The following is a 15,613-nucleotide window of genomic DNA, read 5'->3' on the forward strand; positions in this document are numbered from 1 at the left end:
TGGTGGGTGTTTTGCAACTGATCACTTTCAAACCATCTGGTAATGGTTGACAAACAGGCTCTTGTACAAGAACTGAACTTCTGGTACTGGGTACACGTGCACCAGTAACACATCTCACCTCCACGGTCTCTCTTGCAGGTACAACAACACTCTTGCCTACCATTCGACATGTACCCAACCGACCGGTTTCGTTCCGTGACAAATCCTTGTACGCAAAGGCAACCTCGCTTTTAAGTGGAAGTATAGTTGCAAAATGTCCACCAGCTTTCTGCTCACATTTCTTGGCCAACAAAGTTAAAACATTAGTACCAACAATGAATGGAACTTTACAACTGTACTCTGTATCTGGACAAACCAGTACCATGGCATGCACACTCTCACTCACACCCACAACATCAAATGGCAAAGATACATTCATCACCACATAACCTAAGTAAGGCACAACATGACCACCCGCTCCCTTGATAGTTAGTTCAGTGGTCAAGTCTTTCAGTTCCAGATGTTGTAAATGTTTACGATAAAACGTTTCACCAACCACTGTCACCTGAGAACCTGTGTCAATCAGACAAGTGCTGGTCACATCACCTACTCTAATAAAAGTTTCACAGGCCGGTCCAACTAACGTGTCCACATTGCCACAGTTATCAACATTGTTATCGAGCTCTGCTAACACATCGGAGCTGTGAAGCTGCACAGATCTCCGAGAAGTGTTTTTAACAATAACTTTTACTCTCAGGTTAATACACTGGGCAGTTAGCACTACCAGACCAGCTGGCAGTGAGTCTGGGGTTCTGGGCAGAATGTTCACTTCTTTGTTACACCCTTTAACCAGCCCCCGCAGTTCTAAAGTTTCACCCTGCCCCAATTGAACACAGAGGGGGCTCTGCAGTCGAACTGCATGAAGCTCTAGATTGCCACCATCAACTATGTCAGCTGCCTTCTTCAGTCTCTGGGCACTTCCTTCACTGGACTCAGTCAACGGCGGCCCGCTGACGTTGACTGGTTGTCGTTTAACTGTTTCAGTTTGGCTTTTTCCGCGGCCACTTTTCCGGGGTTTGATGGGTTGTTGCAGTCCCGCGCAAAATGATCGTCCAGAACACCACACCTGAAACAGGGTCCCCGTGGCCTCCTCCCGCCCTTTGAGGAACGCAGCTTTTGAGCCACCATCTCCGCCAGTTTGTCGTAATCGATGGTGCTGCCCTCAACATGGTGGGCATGGTTATGCACACTGGTCTTCTGTGCTGGTGATGGGATTGTTTCTGTGGTTCGGCGTACTGTCAGGAGAAGGTCATCTAACGCTGGTGCTGCTGTTCCCGGGAAACCAAATTTGTTCCGCAATTCCAGAGCCAGCAATGGAAGGGAAACCTGAAGGCCAGTGCAAAAAGTTCTGTACAGCTTCTTCTGCAGTTCATCACTGGAAAGACCTGCCATCTGATTAATCTCCAGAAGTTCTCCCCAGAGTTGCAGCAGAAACTCGGCAGGCTGCTCCTTCGTTGCCAACTTCCTACCAGCAAAAGCTAGTAGCTGGGCCTCAGCGTCCTCAATGCTGCCAAACAAGGAACGCAGCTTGCTGATGATGTCAGTATTAGTGGTGAGTCCTTTTACTGCATTCAGTGCTACCCCCCGGAGACTCGCCAGAATCCGTGGGTCGCAAGGCTGCACCTCTGGAGTCAACAAGAAAGACTCAAGCTGCTGGGCCCATGTCCTGAAATCAACCTCATTCCCACCGGTTGGTGCGAATCCTGTAAAAATCTTCAGACGTTGAGCCTGGGAAGGAGCCACCACCTGAACGTTGATTGGTTGTGCTCTCTGACGAGTCAGCTCCGCGGTGAGGTCACTCAGGCGATGCCTCAGATCGTCAAGTTCAGCCATCTCTTGCATCTGCTGCCGCAACTCCTCAACCTCCTCTGCGGTTGGGGCCGTGTCACGAGGCATTTCCTTTAAATCTGTATCACCCTGGTTGTGTGTTACAAATTAAAAAAAATATGTCCTACCAAAATCAAAACAGCAAAAAAAATTTTCTTCTTCTTATCACTTTATAACTTCGTTTTCCTTTATCTAATTTTTATTTCCTAAGTTACAATTTTTTTGTGAAACAAAAATAACCTCAGTCCATTATTGGGCGCCAAAATGTAAACCTACTGCTAAAACATACTTAAATTAGTTCTAGCACGGTTAAGGGAGGATTCGGGGTGAGGTAAAACTCTTGCTTTCACAATAAACAACAAAAAATGAGATAAGTGTTCTAAAGAAATTTATTTTGAATTAAGCACTTTAGTCAACTCAGTTTTCAGGTTACAAAAACATAGTCTAAAACAAGTAAAAGTTGTTCATTCAATCAACAAAATTCTTCTCATTCGCCAAAATAAAAGTTCTTCATGTTTAGATTACTAGTTTCAAAATACAAAAATCTCTTCTCTAAATCAAACTAAAAAACTAACTAACTCTCTCATCAAAAAACCAAAACACAACCAGAGATCCACTAGACCCAAAAAATATCCAAAGTGAACTCAAAACGTCCTCAACAGAGTTGAGAAAATTACCCCTGAAAAATAAAACAAAAACAGTATAAGTATACATTTAAACAATCATCAAGATCAAATTTCAGTTCCACTAGAACACTTTTGTATACACCATAGAACAAAACAAAAAGAACATAACACCTAATACAACACAACACTAAAACAATGCAATGCTCTTGTTATGATTGAAGAATGGAATACAATAGGAATATCATATCATGTAATACATGATATATGGAATCCAACCCAACCAGAAATATTGTCTAAACCACAGCCCCACTTGTCTGTGATAACAAAATTCCTCAATAATGGACAAGAAGTTATGTTAAGACTAATTCAGACACAGCTACAAGCAGAGTCAATCAAAACTATACTTCATCCATTTAGTGACTAGCTTTAAGCATAATCACCTTACAGAAAATCTAAGACATTCACTTGATGTCTCAAATTACTCTTGATGTAACCAGTAACCACTCGGAATTACATCTCTCAAAAGCTGACAGTTAACAAAACAACTGTGCAGACTAGTAATCTCAGTTCGCGTGGTGATTCCTCTTATTTCAATACAATTCCTATATTCCATTTCTTACAACCATCAACAATCCACATAAAACAAATACTTCAATCTTCTTCTGCTCCACACAACAACAATTATACAATTCTCAAATTAATGACAAATCAACTTGAATTAACTGCAGAAATGAACAAGTTGTTAACACTTATCATTTCCATGCCTCAACAAAATAAACAATCAACATCCTGAAGCTTCCAGAAAATCCACATTATCAGTACCATGTGAATAAGTCAGGCAACAAGGAAAAATGAAGTTTCATCAAATATAGTCCTAAAATAATAATCAACTATTACCCAACAACTAATACATAAAAAAGACATCTTGTATAATCACCTCATTTCCATCAAAACACTAATTTATCATGTCACAATTTATCTCTTCTGTATCTTCATACCATCATTTTGCTCAGAGCACATGGTTTGTTTGGCATCTTTCCAGAGTACAATATAATCAATTTCAATCCCAAACATCTTCTAAGAATAAAAAAAAATGCCACATCACCTAACTTTTCAAAACAGTATATAGCATATATAAGAAACCAACTAAATTCATATTAAAGCCATTTCTTACCTGATTTAGGAATAAAAACGTTTTTCACTTCAGACAAATTGTGGCCTGGGACTGTCTGCTCAGTCAGGTTCTCAAAGAAAGGATGCAAGTCTTGTAAAAATCCAAAATCAGTTATTAATTGACATCAGTTTACCTCCTAACAAATAAAACAAGATGTCCCAAAATTCACTAAAATTACCAAGCATTAATTAAACATTTTCCAAATAATTTCTTAACACTAAATGTATTTATAAAGTTAATGAACACTAACATTCCTGGTTTTTAAAAAGTGAGATTCAAAGACATGTCCTAGCATCTTCAACTAAACCAAATTTTCTAACAATAACATTCAAAAACATTATCTCATTACTAAATAGTACACGTTAAGCATAACTAAACAATAATACAGCTTTAATCTTTACAACAACAAAATGGTAAAACGATCATGGAACCAAGGGAAGTAATCCAAAAACATAGCATATGTGGAAAACGGCCACAGTTCTTCCCCTTGATATAGAATTATATAACCGATTTGACTTGTAAAACCTTGAAAGAATATGACTGAAAAAGATGATTCTTTCACATGTTTACACATATAATAAAAGAGAGTGTCTGTCTATCTGTGTGTGTGTGTGTCTGTCAGTGGTCGCCATACCTCAGAGATGGCAAAAGATAAGCACAAGATATTTTGCATGCACACTGCCCTGGACCCACAAATGTGCACCTGGGTTTTAGTTTCTCCAGACATTGTTTCCTTCCTCGGATAATAAACCCTCCCCATCTATCAATACAGTCTATATAGTGCAAGGGAGGTAAGTCATGGTTTGTCACCCACGGAAAGGAGGTAACTCTCATCAAACCAGTATACCGTGTCATTCTCAAGGGTTACCCCCCGCCCGCTATCATCCCGCCGCCCCCCCCCCCCCCCCCCCACACACACACACTAACCCTGCCCCCTGCTCCCCCTCCCTGCCTTCCAGATCATCGCGAATAATGTTTACGAAACGATCGCCTCAGTGAAAGATCACGAGAATTTACAGATTTCTCTCCCCTGTTCAAAAAGGTATGACGCGCTCACTCATGAGGTATGCGTGCTTTGATCAGACGGTAACTACAGTGGGTGTGAGAAGGGGTAAACAAATCACGAAGAACACGTTGAACCAAATAGAAACTTGCCTTGCCTATACATCCAAATGTATGAGCTCACACTGTCATTTTTCTTATCCACATTGGAATAAGATTCGAGAGGTTTCTGAGAGAGGGGGGGGCAGAAACACCCGGGCGAAGCCGGGCCTGACTGCTAGTTTGTATATATAGTAGAGATGGCAAGAGGCAGGAACAAGATAGTGTGCATGCACACTCCCTAGGAGCCGTAGATGTGCACCTGGGTTTTAGTTTCTTGATTCATTGGTTTCTTTCTCAGATTATGGACCTCCCATTTATTGGATTACAAACAAGCTCAGAAAGTTCAAAAGAACAGAGGTACAGAAAAGCGTGCTTTCCCACTTAGTGCAAACACTTTCGCGCTATACTGGCTTTTTAATGTCACTGCCTTTTCCAGGAGCGGGGGACTGCCGATTATATGTATTTAACATTTTACATAACAATTAAAACAAAATACTTACATATTGACCCTTACAAAATACAAAAACAAAATACAGGACAGTTGTCTACGCTAACACGCACAAGCTGCACACCAATACATTATGAAAACAAAGGAATACAAAAACTCCAGCTGTGTCTTAAAGGTTGTTCTTTGCCTGGCAGTCTAGCATTATACAATTCAATTGCATATCTTTGTTTCAGGACAACTTCAAACGCCGCAGAGTAAATTTAACTGGTTTATATCGCACGGTAATCTACGACAAAAAAAGATAAATCGTTGCATCAACAATGCTGTGACCCCTTCACTGTCCATTTGATTGCTGAGCCTAAATGAATGTTTTGCCCATGAAATTACCTTTTGAATCTTGTTCTTTGTCGTCCAGGTGAGTACCGCACAAATTCTGTGATCCGTGTTACTGCACTCTCGAACAATTGATGAAAAGGGTGTGTTGTGTTTGATCTTCATTGATTTTGGTCTATACATAAGGTTGTGCTTAAAGAAATTGTATTGTCCTTGTATTTGATGTGTGCTATGTCCACCACCAAGACTAACAGGGGACAAGGGAGTAAACATTTCCTACACCTGGCATGGGAAGTTAAATTGCTCGTGTAAGGGTGAAGTAATGTATTCGTTATTTATTTGTCAGGGGACTAACATTTGTTTACAAAATGTTTACTCGGAGTGCACCTGTCGTGGGGAGTAATTGTCTCGTGTAATGGGGGAGTAACATTTTCGTACGAAATGTTTACTCCGGAGTAAAAATCTCGTGGGAGTAATTTTCTCGTGTTACACCGGGATTAACGGCTAGTATATATATATAGATATTAACCACATTGAGATTATACAGACACAATACAAAAGGACACACACCACAGGCTGGTACAAAACTGTTAACACACAGACTTCACATGCAGACCACAGACTCAGTACAAAAGAATTTGTATTCAGACACATTTTCTTGCTGGTTTATTCTCATATATTTAAATGCACTACCTTCTAGTGGTGGCTGTTTGTGATTTCTTTACTAAATCAGTAAATGGTAAGCGACACTTGAGAATAGAATATTGAGTTTTTTTCTCAACATGTTTTCACCCTTTAGACTAGAATCTGAGATCTGTAGCTTGCAAAAAAAATGACACGCTAAACGTTGCTTGTTAGAAGCAAACATCCAGTTTGTATGTGTAGTTTAGATGTATGACAATACGACCAGGATGGATGCCCATCCTGAATATCGTTTTTATGGCCGCCATGACAGTTTTCAAAATGGCTGCCGCCGCTATCAAATTTTGGAATATCTCTGGCTCTAATACGAATAATTCAATAAAGTTTGCATTTATTTCTACATTTTCTGGCACGAGGAATGCACTTAAGATATTTTAGAAATGATTCACTAAGGTGTTAAGCTGTTTTCTTAATTATCCACGACACATTGGGAAAAATTAAGACATTCGGACACCCAGTCAGTTCGGTTTCTGTACAAATGGTCTGCAGACAATGACAAAATAGTTTCAACATTCTTCAATCCTAGTAAAAAACAAACAAATATGCAGTACAGATACAGAAACATTAGACAGCAAAGTTCAACAATGGCACCCTTGGCATATTGCAGAGCAAATCAGTCTGATGAGTTTAAACCCTCCCTCTTGTGGAATTGACACACATAATGCATATCGAGTGTACGACTATTTGTTCAATCATCCTGCTCCTTGGATTTCTGCAGTACTCTGTGCAGTGGCATGCTCGCGTGCATGCTAGAGCCAGGTGGGTGCACTTGCAACAACGCGGGGCACAGCAGGTAGGACCAGCACCACATCCACAAGATGCAAGTTCCAAACACATTGACTCTGGGACTTGAGTTGTCAGAAGCTTAGGTTCAAGGCGAGTGTTCTTCTGTCCCAACAGCGTGCCATCCACTGTCAACGACCGATGGTAGCTGAGGATTTGTTTCCAGGGCTCTCCTCCAGATCAGCGTTTGGTAATGAGAGCGTCTGATGTGAAGAGAAAGAGCAGCATGTGTTGGCGGGAGATTCTCAATGCTTTTCTTTGCATTGTGAAAGAGAGAGCAGCGCACTTGTTGGCTGGCTGGCTGTGTTTGGATCATACAGCTTGCATATGAAAGCTTCAGCGTTGTCCTGTACCCGCTGGTCAGGGAAGTCCTCCCGACCAAGGTTCTCGAGAAGCTGAGGATGCTTAACAAATGTACTCCATGCAGACTGTTTGCCTATGCCAGCAAATTGACTGGTGCTGTCTGATCCTGTTATTGCATGGAATGCCAGTACAGACGATTGCACTGCCTCTGGTAGATTAATGTCGTGCACAGGGATATACCGTTTCTTCCTGGATATCCCAGTCTGCATCCACAGAAGGAGACTCAGCTCGGTCCGATGTACAGTGAGGAGAACCAGGACATCTGTGACAGAACTGATGATGATTGTCTGACCATATCCCTGCTGAGAGGCATCTTTTGCATGGAGCAGTATTCGAGTGTCAGCTTCCTCATGATCTGTCGATGACAGTTGTGTCATGTTTCTTCCGGATGAAGACTAGACTTTGGCTGCATCTGCAAACCAACCTCCAAGTACAAGTTCTCGTCCCTCCTCCTATGGCAACTGCTCGGCAAGGTGGGGACAGAGAAAATGTGCCAGGCTTGCTTCGTTTTCATTATTTTGATGACAAGACCACCGGCTACTTTGCCTGCTTTGTTCACATGCTCAACAGCCTGGTCATCCGGGATCTGGTTGAACTTTTGCCTTGACTCCTTCGTCACAAAATCCTCAGCAAAGAAGGCTTGGTGCACATCTGGCGCTGTCTCAGAGAGCATTATCATATCTTCCAGAAACACTGCTCCCCATCGTGTGTAGTTGACATGGTCAAAGGCCCCAAACCAAGGCAGCATCTCTGAGATGGATGAGAGAAACAGATTCCAATCTCTATCACGCAGGGAGCACGTGAAACGCAAGAGAATGGACACCAGCTTCATTTACGTCCGCCAGCACTGGAATGTTGCATTCTCTTCGCAGATGCTGTCAAATTCATCCAACAAAGCTGCCACCTGTCTTGCCTCTGCCAGAAGAAAAGGAAGAGACGTGCTGATCTCTAGATCATCTTTGTCAGCAAATCCTTGAGCTACATTTCTAGCAGCACCTTTCAAGGTGTCGCTGATGACTTTCTCATGTTCTGCTGCCTAGTCTTAGAAGTGAGAGAAAAGAATGGTCCAGAGTGCTTCCAGGGTTAGCTTATGTGCACGTATCACTCGATTCCAGGTTTTCCCTTTCATGACATTGCCATGCAGCTGTGTTTCGCCAAGGACGCCACACTCAATCCAGATGTCAGGGAAACCAGAAGAAGCCATATATTCACCTATCACCTTGGAAAAGTTCTTTTGAATGTGGAATCCTCCCAACATGAAGATGAAATCTTTGCAACTGTCTTTCTTGTCCCATTGCAACATTTTTGCTTTGCAGTATAACTGCTCATCAAACGTAATTATCGTGAATGTTTCGCCCAGTTTTTTGGTCATTGCCTCGCATCGCTTTATGACAGTCCAGAGAGTGTCACATTAATGGGCTGGAGCGTTCAGAATAGTCATGGGCCCTACTTATCTACGAGGAGTGTCGGTGGTGGACATTTTTTGATTGAAGCCACTCCATCTTGGAACTACCTGGAGATCAGGCCGATGCTATCGTGCAAAAGCAAAAGAAGATGCCAGGTCCAAAGTGAGGGACTCCATCATCTTTTTAGCATCTGGCTCACACCAGTTTTCCTGCACCTCTTTTTGAAAACAACGGTTCTGGTGTCTGATTTGTCATGTTTGTGTTTTCCAGATCAGAAAGTTCAGGAGATGTTTGGACAACTTTTGAAGACGATACCTTGACCTGAATATCTTTTACTGGCTCTTGGCGGGTTTTTCTCTTATACTGGGTTGCGTGAAAGGTTCCCATTCCACTGAGCTTTTGTTCAATGATGTCGATGTTGTCTGCTGAGAAACGGACATATCCTTGTTGTGTTCCCTCAGAAAAGTGTATTGGTATCATGACATTGCCATGTTCATGATACTGGCTGATGACATCATTAGCTATGGCTGTGTCGGCACGAAGTACCGTCTCATATGACACTAAATGACCAGCAGCATTGAGAAGTGTCACAAGCTCTTTGGACCGCGTTGCTTGATGAACACTTAGCCCCAGACCAAGATGCTTGGGTGTCATTTTTTGGCCTCCTGATGCCAGAAACACAATGTCTTGACAGACACTAAGAACTTTGGTCCTGATCTCTGTTTCCTTGTCATGACTGACCTCTTCATCAGGGATACCATCTGCACACAAGAGTTTAATGAAAAGAAACAAGGTTTCTGGCACCACTTTTTCAGCATGTTCTATGTCTAGGTTGCCAACTGTGTCATGTCCTTTGGTATGTTTCATGCCATTGTGGATCTTCCGAGCAACTCGGAACAACCAGCTCAGAATGTCATCTTCGTGGTGAATTGTGGTATGCTCATTTTCAGTCTGGAGCATATCTTCCTCTTCACTGCAGCTCCCTTCTTCAATAATGTTTTGAAGCATGTTTTTCCCTGCAACATCACCAAAACCTGGTGGCACAATCAGAAGTGGCTTTATGGGGTCCAGTGGCTGCACAAATGACACCGTATCACCGAGAACTTTCAGTATCTTCTCTTTGAATCGGTTGCTTCTGTAAGGAGCAGGCTGGACATCAAAATCCCTAGAGAGCATCATGCTATAGTGGTCAAAATATGTCCTTTTGCCATCTCGTTCTGAAGGTGTCATTGTGTTCTCAAAACAGATAGAATCAGGGTTCTTCTCCTCACTTTGACTGCCTTTGTGTTCATGCTTTCGGCAAAAGAGTACATAACATAAAGTGATACTCTCCTTCAGCTGCCATCATAGCAGAGACCCCAGCTAATCTGCACCTCATGACTGGATCGAACAGAGACAGTTGAATCATTTTGGTAGACGTGTGCTCAAACGCGACTTGGTTCAGTTTGCTTCCAGGGACATTGGACTGGCAAAAGATGCATTTTGACCAGTCCGTAGTAGTGACTGAAGATCGGAGCAGTGTCTTTGTTGGCTGGGTAGTGGAAGTTGAACTTGAAAGCATTTGTGTCAGAGACAGCTTCTGGCTTAAAACGCTGTTTAAGCCATTCAATTTTGCCCTTCTGTGTAAAGCTGCTGTAGCAAGCTTTATGCCAACGTATTTCATGGGCATGGTATAAAAGGTTAAAAGATGTAAGGGTATCAATCACTTCAATGAAGGTGATGGATGCCTTGAGTGATGTTATTTATGCCATCCTCTGTAGCTTGTCGTAGTGGATTTGTCTTGCTGGTTGTTCTGGGATCTTGACAAAAAACACACGGCTCCCACTCAATATATATTGCTTCTTGCCGGCACCTTATTTCTGATGAAAGTCTACGTGCTGGCTCCATATTCTATTCCTGTTACAGAAACTGAAAACAAACCTACTTGAAATCATTTGAAGAAAGAACAATCGTTCATGATTGGACCAACACAGCTTGAATAAAAAATATATTTTGACCAAAACTTTTTTTAAATTGCAATAAGCACAAATTGTATCATGATATTCGAGTTCTGCAGCCTCGAATTAGTATAAATAGCCATTTAGTTTTGGGATTTACTTCATATACAAGTGGAAATAGGCTTGTGTATGGCGGTTTCGGCCGCCATTTTGAAAACTGTCATGGCGGCCATACCAGTAAAATTCAGAAGTGGCATCCATGCCAGGCATATAGCTAAATGTCCAAACTACAAGACCAAAGTGGATGCTTGCTTCTAACAAGCAACGTTTAGGGTGTTTCACCTTTTGGAAGTCAGCCTCTAGACTATTTCAAAGTGACAGCCCACAGTTACTGAAAAGTCTTATGTTAAAATCGAAAGACCAAAAGACAAACGATTAAAGAAAAACAATGCGCGTAAGGCGAAAATACAACATTTAGTCAAGCTGTCAAACTCACAGAATGAAACTGAACGCACTGCAATTTTTAAGCAAGACCGTATACTCGTAGCATCGTCAGTCCACCGCTTGTGGCAAAGGCAGTGAAATTGACAAGAAGAGCGGGGTAGTAGTTGCGCTGTGAAGGATAGCACGCTTTTCTGTACCTCTCTTCGTTTTAACTTTCTGAGCGTGTTTTTAATCCAAACATATCATATCTATATGTTTTTGGAATCAGGAACCGACAAGGAATAAGATGAAATTGTTTTTAAATTGATTTCGACAACTTAATTTTGATCATAATTTTTATATTTTTAATTTTCAGATCTTGTTTTTAATCCAAATATAACGTATTTATATGTTTTTGGAATCAGAAAATAATGAAGATTAAATTGAACGTAAATTGGGATCGTTTTATAAATTTTTATTTTTTTTTTACAATTTTTAGATTTTTAATGACCAAAGTCATTAATTATTTTTTAAGCCACCAAGCTGAAATGCAATACCGAAGTCCGGCCTTCGTCGAAGATTGCTTGGCCAAAATTTCAATCAATTTGATTGAAAAATGAGGGTGTGACAGTGCCGCCTCAACTTTTACAAAAAGCCGGATATGACGTCATCAAAGACATTTATCGAAAAAAAGAAAAAAACGTCCGGGGATATCATTTCCAGGAACTCTCATGTAAAATTTCATAAAGATCGGTCCAGTAGTTTAGTCTGAATCGCTCTACACACACACACACACAGACAAAAAGACACACACACACACACACACACACATACACACACACACACACACACACACACACACACACACACACACACACACACACACACATACCAGGACCCTCGTCTCGATTCCCCCTCTACGTTAAAGGCTTACTAACTTACTCCCGTGTTTACAAAGTATAGTTTGCCCACAATCGATGTCAAACGCACCATAAGACCATATAATGACGATATGTCGTCATGCGCGGACCATATACGTGCATTTCAGCTTGTTCTAGCCTCTGAAAAAGTGAGGATGTCAACAACGACACGGAGTTCTCTCCCTTGCGTCAACAGCGCATGTGTTGCCAAATCTATAAATAGGACGATCCAGATCAAAATGAAAATTAACATATCTCAACATTGAAGGGGTCCTAGACCACAATATTTTGCAGGGAACTTAATTTAGCATGTCTCCAGCTGTTGGTAAAGCAATTAGCGTGTATAGTCATCGAGTACATATGGCTTTAAAACATTTAGTCAAAACTTGACTAAATAAACTTGACTAAATGTAAAAACTGGATATAGGAGCAAGTTAACAAAAATGTATTTTTCATACTACCCGGCCACTCTCTAGTCAGTTATACTCACTTTTCTAATGTAAGTCTAAATTCTTTGACATCTATTACATCTTTCACGACTCGGTAAACTCGGTATTTAAATTTATTTAGGTAAGCTAGAAACGTTGATTTCTCAGGAAACTGGAAATCTTCTTACTTTTCGAAGAATGCGCTGGAAACGAAACTAGAAAACGACAACAGGAATTATAAGTTATATACATGTAGTCTCTTTCAGAAGGTTATGCAGACGGAAACATAACATGGCGTACTACCCTTCAGCATACTAATGTTGTTTTTTCAATACACCACTGCACACCCGTCTTGTGTTTCGTTCCACTAACCTACATTCAAGTAGCTGACATTCTGTTTAGTGCAGTCATACCGAGCGTTCTACCGCTGACAACTGACGGCTCACATTGACACACACAATACACAGACCAGCGCTGTCGTTTCGATAGTTCGACATACACACACAAATCATCATCATCATTCACTGAACACTGTCCAGACTGTGGTGGTCAAAAGACAGAAAGGGTTACCTGTCAGGTGTCAGCAGGGATGGTTTGATTTGCTCGCTGCTCTCAGCACAACACTGTCAACGTGTCATCAATGCAAAATCAATAAGTGATCCATGGGAGGTAAGTCTGTGCAGTCGTGTTGCACTGCGATTATCTGCGGCTGTAGTTCCACAGGCGCCAGACTCAGAGAGAGTAGCTTCGTTCTGTCCTATGACGGCTTACTAGTGCCAAAACCTCATAATTGTAATTATCAAGGGAAAATTAGTAATTAGTAATTTTCCCTAGATAATTACCATTTTCACGTGTTTATTACTAATTTTCCCGGGAAAATTACTAATTTTCCCGGAATAATTACTAACTTTCACCTGTTAATTACTAATTTTTAGTTTTGGCTCACTTCCTGACGGATTGCTAGTGCCAAAACTAAAACTTAGTAATTTTCCCGTGAAAATGAGTAACTAACAGTATGACGGCTTACTTGTGCCAAAACCTGGAGTTACCCATTATCACGTGATAATTAATAATTAACGCTGTCAGTTACTGTTTTCACTCGTTAGTTACTCATTTTCACGGGATAATTAGTAATTTTCACGGGAAAATGACTAATTTTTAGTTTTGGCACTAGCAATCCGTCAGGAAGTGAGCCAAAACTAAAAATGAGTAATTAACAGGTGAAAGTTAGTAATTTTCCCGGGAAAATTAGTAATTAACACGTGAAAATGGTAATTATCAAGGGAAAATTACTAATTTTCCCTTGATAATTACAATTATGAGGTTTTGGCACTAGTAAGCCCTATGACGGCTTACTTGTGCCAAAACCTGGTGTTACCTATTATCACGTGATAATTACTAATTAACGCTGTCAGTTACTGTTTTCACCTGTTAGTTACTCATTTTCACGGGAAAATTACTAATTTTTAGTTTTGGCACTAGCAATCCGTCAGGAAGTCAGCCAAAACTAAAAATTAGTAATTAACAGGTGAAAGTTAGTAATTATTCCGGGAAAATTAGTAATTTTCCTGGGAAAATTAGTAATAAACACGTGAAAATGGTAATTATCAAGGGAAAATTACTAATTTTCCCTTGATAATTACAATTATGAGGTTTTGGCACTAGTAAGCCGTCATATTACAGGTCAAAACAGTAACTGACAGCGTTAATTAGTAATTATCACGTGATAATGGGTAACCCCAGGTTTTGGCACTAGTAAGCCGTCATAGGGCTTACTAGTGCCAAAACCTCATAATTGTAATTATCAAGGGAAAATTAGTAATTTTCTCTTCATAATTACCATTTTCACGTGTTAATTACTCATTTTCTCGGGAAAATTACTAACTTTCACCTGTTAATTACTAATTTTTAGTTTTGGCTCACTTCCTGACGGATTGCTAGTGCCAAAACTAAAAATTAGTCATTTTCCCGTGAAAATTACTAATTATCCCGTGAAAATGAGTAACTAACGTGTGAAAACAGTAACTGACAGCGTTAATTAGTAATTAACACGTGATAATGGGAACCCCAGGTTTTGGCACTAGTAAGCCGTCATACTGTCCTGTCTTATCGATCACTGCACAGAGCAGGGTGGGGTGTGGTGTGTGAGAGTGGTGGTGGTGTCAGAGTGAGATGTCATATTGGTGTCAAAGTGGGAGTGGTGTGCCCGAATAGGTGGAGATAACATGCCGAGTCTCAGTGAATATTCAAAATAATACCGAGTCGGAGATCACGAAAAATGCGATCTTTAGCAAGAATACAACATTGATTTTATGGAGTCAGACTGCGAAGCATATTTGCAGTTGTACATTGTTCTTTGTTGAAAAGAATGATGTTTCGAGGAAAAACTCTTCAATTGTTTTAACCAATCACTATTTGGCTCCGTCACAATATGGGAATGCAATTAGGACGGTGCCTTCACATTTCATGTTAACATGAACACAAAATGAACCGCTTGATGTCGAGTTTTTTTTTCTTTTTTTGCAGAAAGTGGATATTCTTAAAATATTAAAACACTTGCACTGTGTATCATTCACTCACTTTACTATCTTTTTTTGTGGATAGGAAAATGCTAGAAAAAGAAATCAGGCTTTTGTTATGCATCTCACGTACCATTTATGTCTCAATTCTCGATCAATCAATCAACCTTCCATCCATTCATCATTCCATCCATAAATCAATCCATTCTTCCATCAATTGCACTTTTCAGCCATTCGTTTTTTTCAGTGTTAGATTGGTTTTCAACAATGCAATTGTATGTGTGTGTGTATTGCTTACAAAACATTCAAATTGCTACCACTGTCTGGCTACCAATCGCCTGCACCAACCACTCACCCGTACACTCGTTTCGTTCTACCGCTAACATGTACACACCGCCACAACTACTCTCGCTTCCTTTTTTGTAGTCACTCTCACACAATAATTGTCCACACCAAATTGTTTTCGGTTTAGTCCACGTTAAGTGAAATGTTATTGATTTTAAATTATCTATGAACAATACACACCACCACACAAAGTCATACTCTTGCTTCATTCTTTTTAGTCACTCTCACACATTAAT

The 15,613-nt window shown here is 40.6% G+C and overlaps 2 protein-coding genes across 2 annotated transcripts in view; both read right to left on the reverse strand.

Moving 5' to 3' along the window:
• LOC138955042 (transcriptional regulator ATRX-like) overlaps nt 1–13,210 on the reverse strand; it is a 32,298-nt gene extending 19,088 nt beyond the window's left edge. The window contains exon 1 of the mRNA XM_070326756.1: nt 13,084–13,210. The gene's annotated coding sequence lies outside the window, so the exon portion shown is untranslated. The remainder of the gene's footprint in view (nt 1–13,083) is intronic.
• Nucleotides 1–15,613, reverse strand: part of LOC138955048 (transcription intermediary factor 1-beta-like) — a 104,701-nt gene that overhangs the window by 44,793 nt on the left and 44,295 nt on the right. The window lies entirely within an intron of this gene.

Source organism: Littorina saxatilis, unplaced genomic scaffold (assembly GCF_037325665.1).
Source record: "Littorina saxatilis isolate snail1 unplaced genomic scaffold, US_GU_Lsax_2.0 scaffold_87, whole genome shotgun sequence".
In the NCBI taxonomy this organism is placed as follows: Eukaryota; Metazoa; Mollusca; class Gastropoda; order Littorinimorpha; family Littorinidae; genus Littorina; species Littorina saxatilis.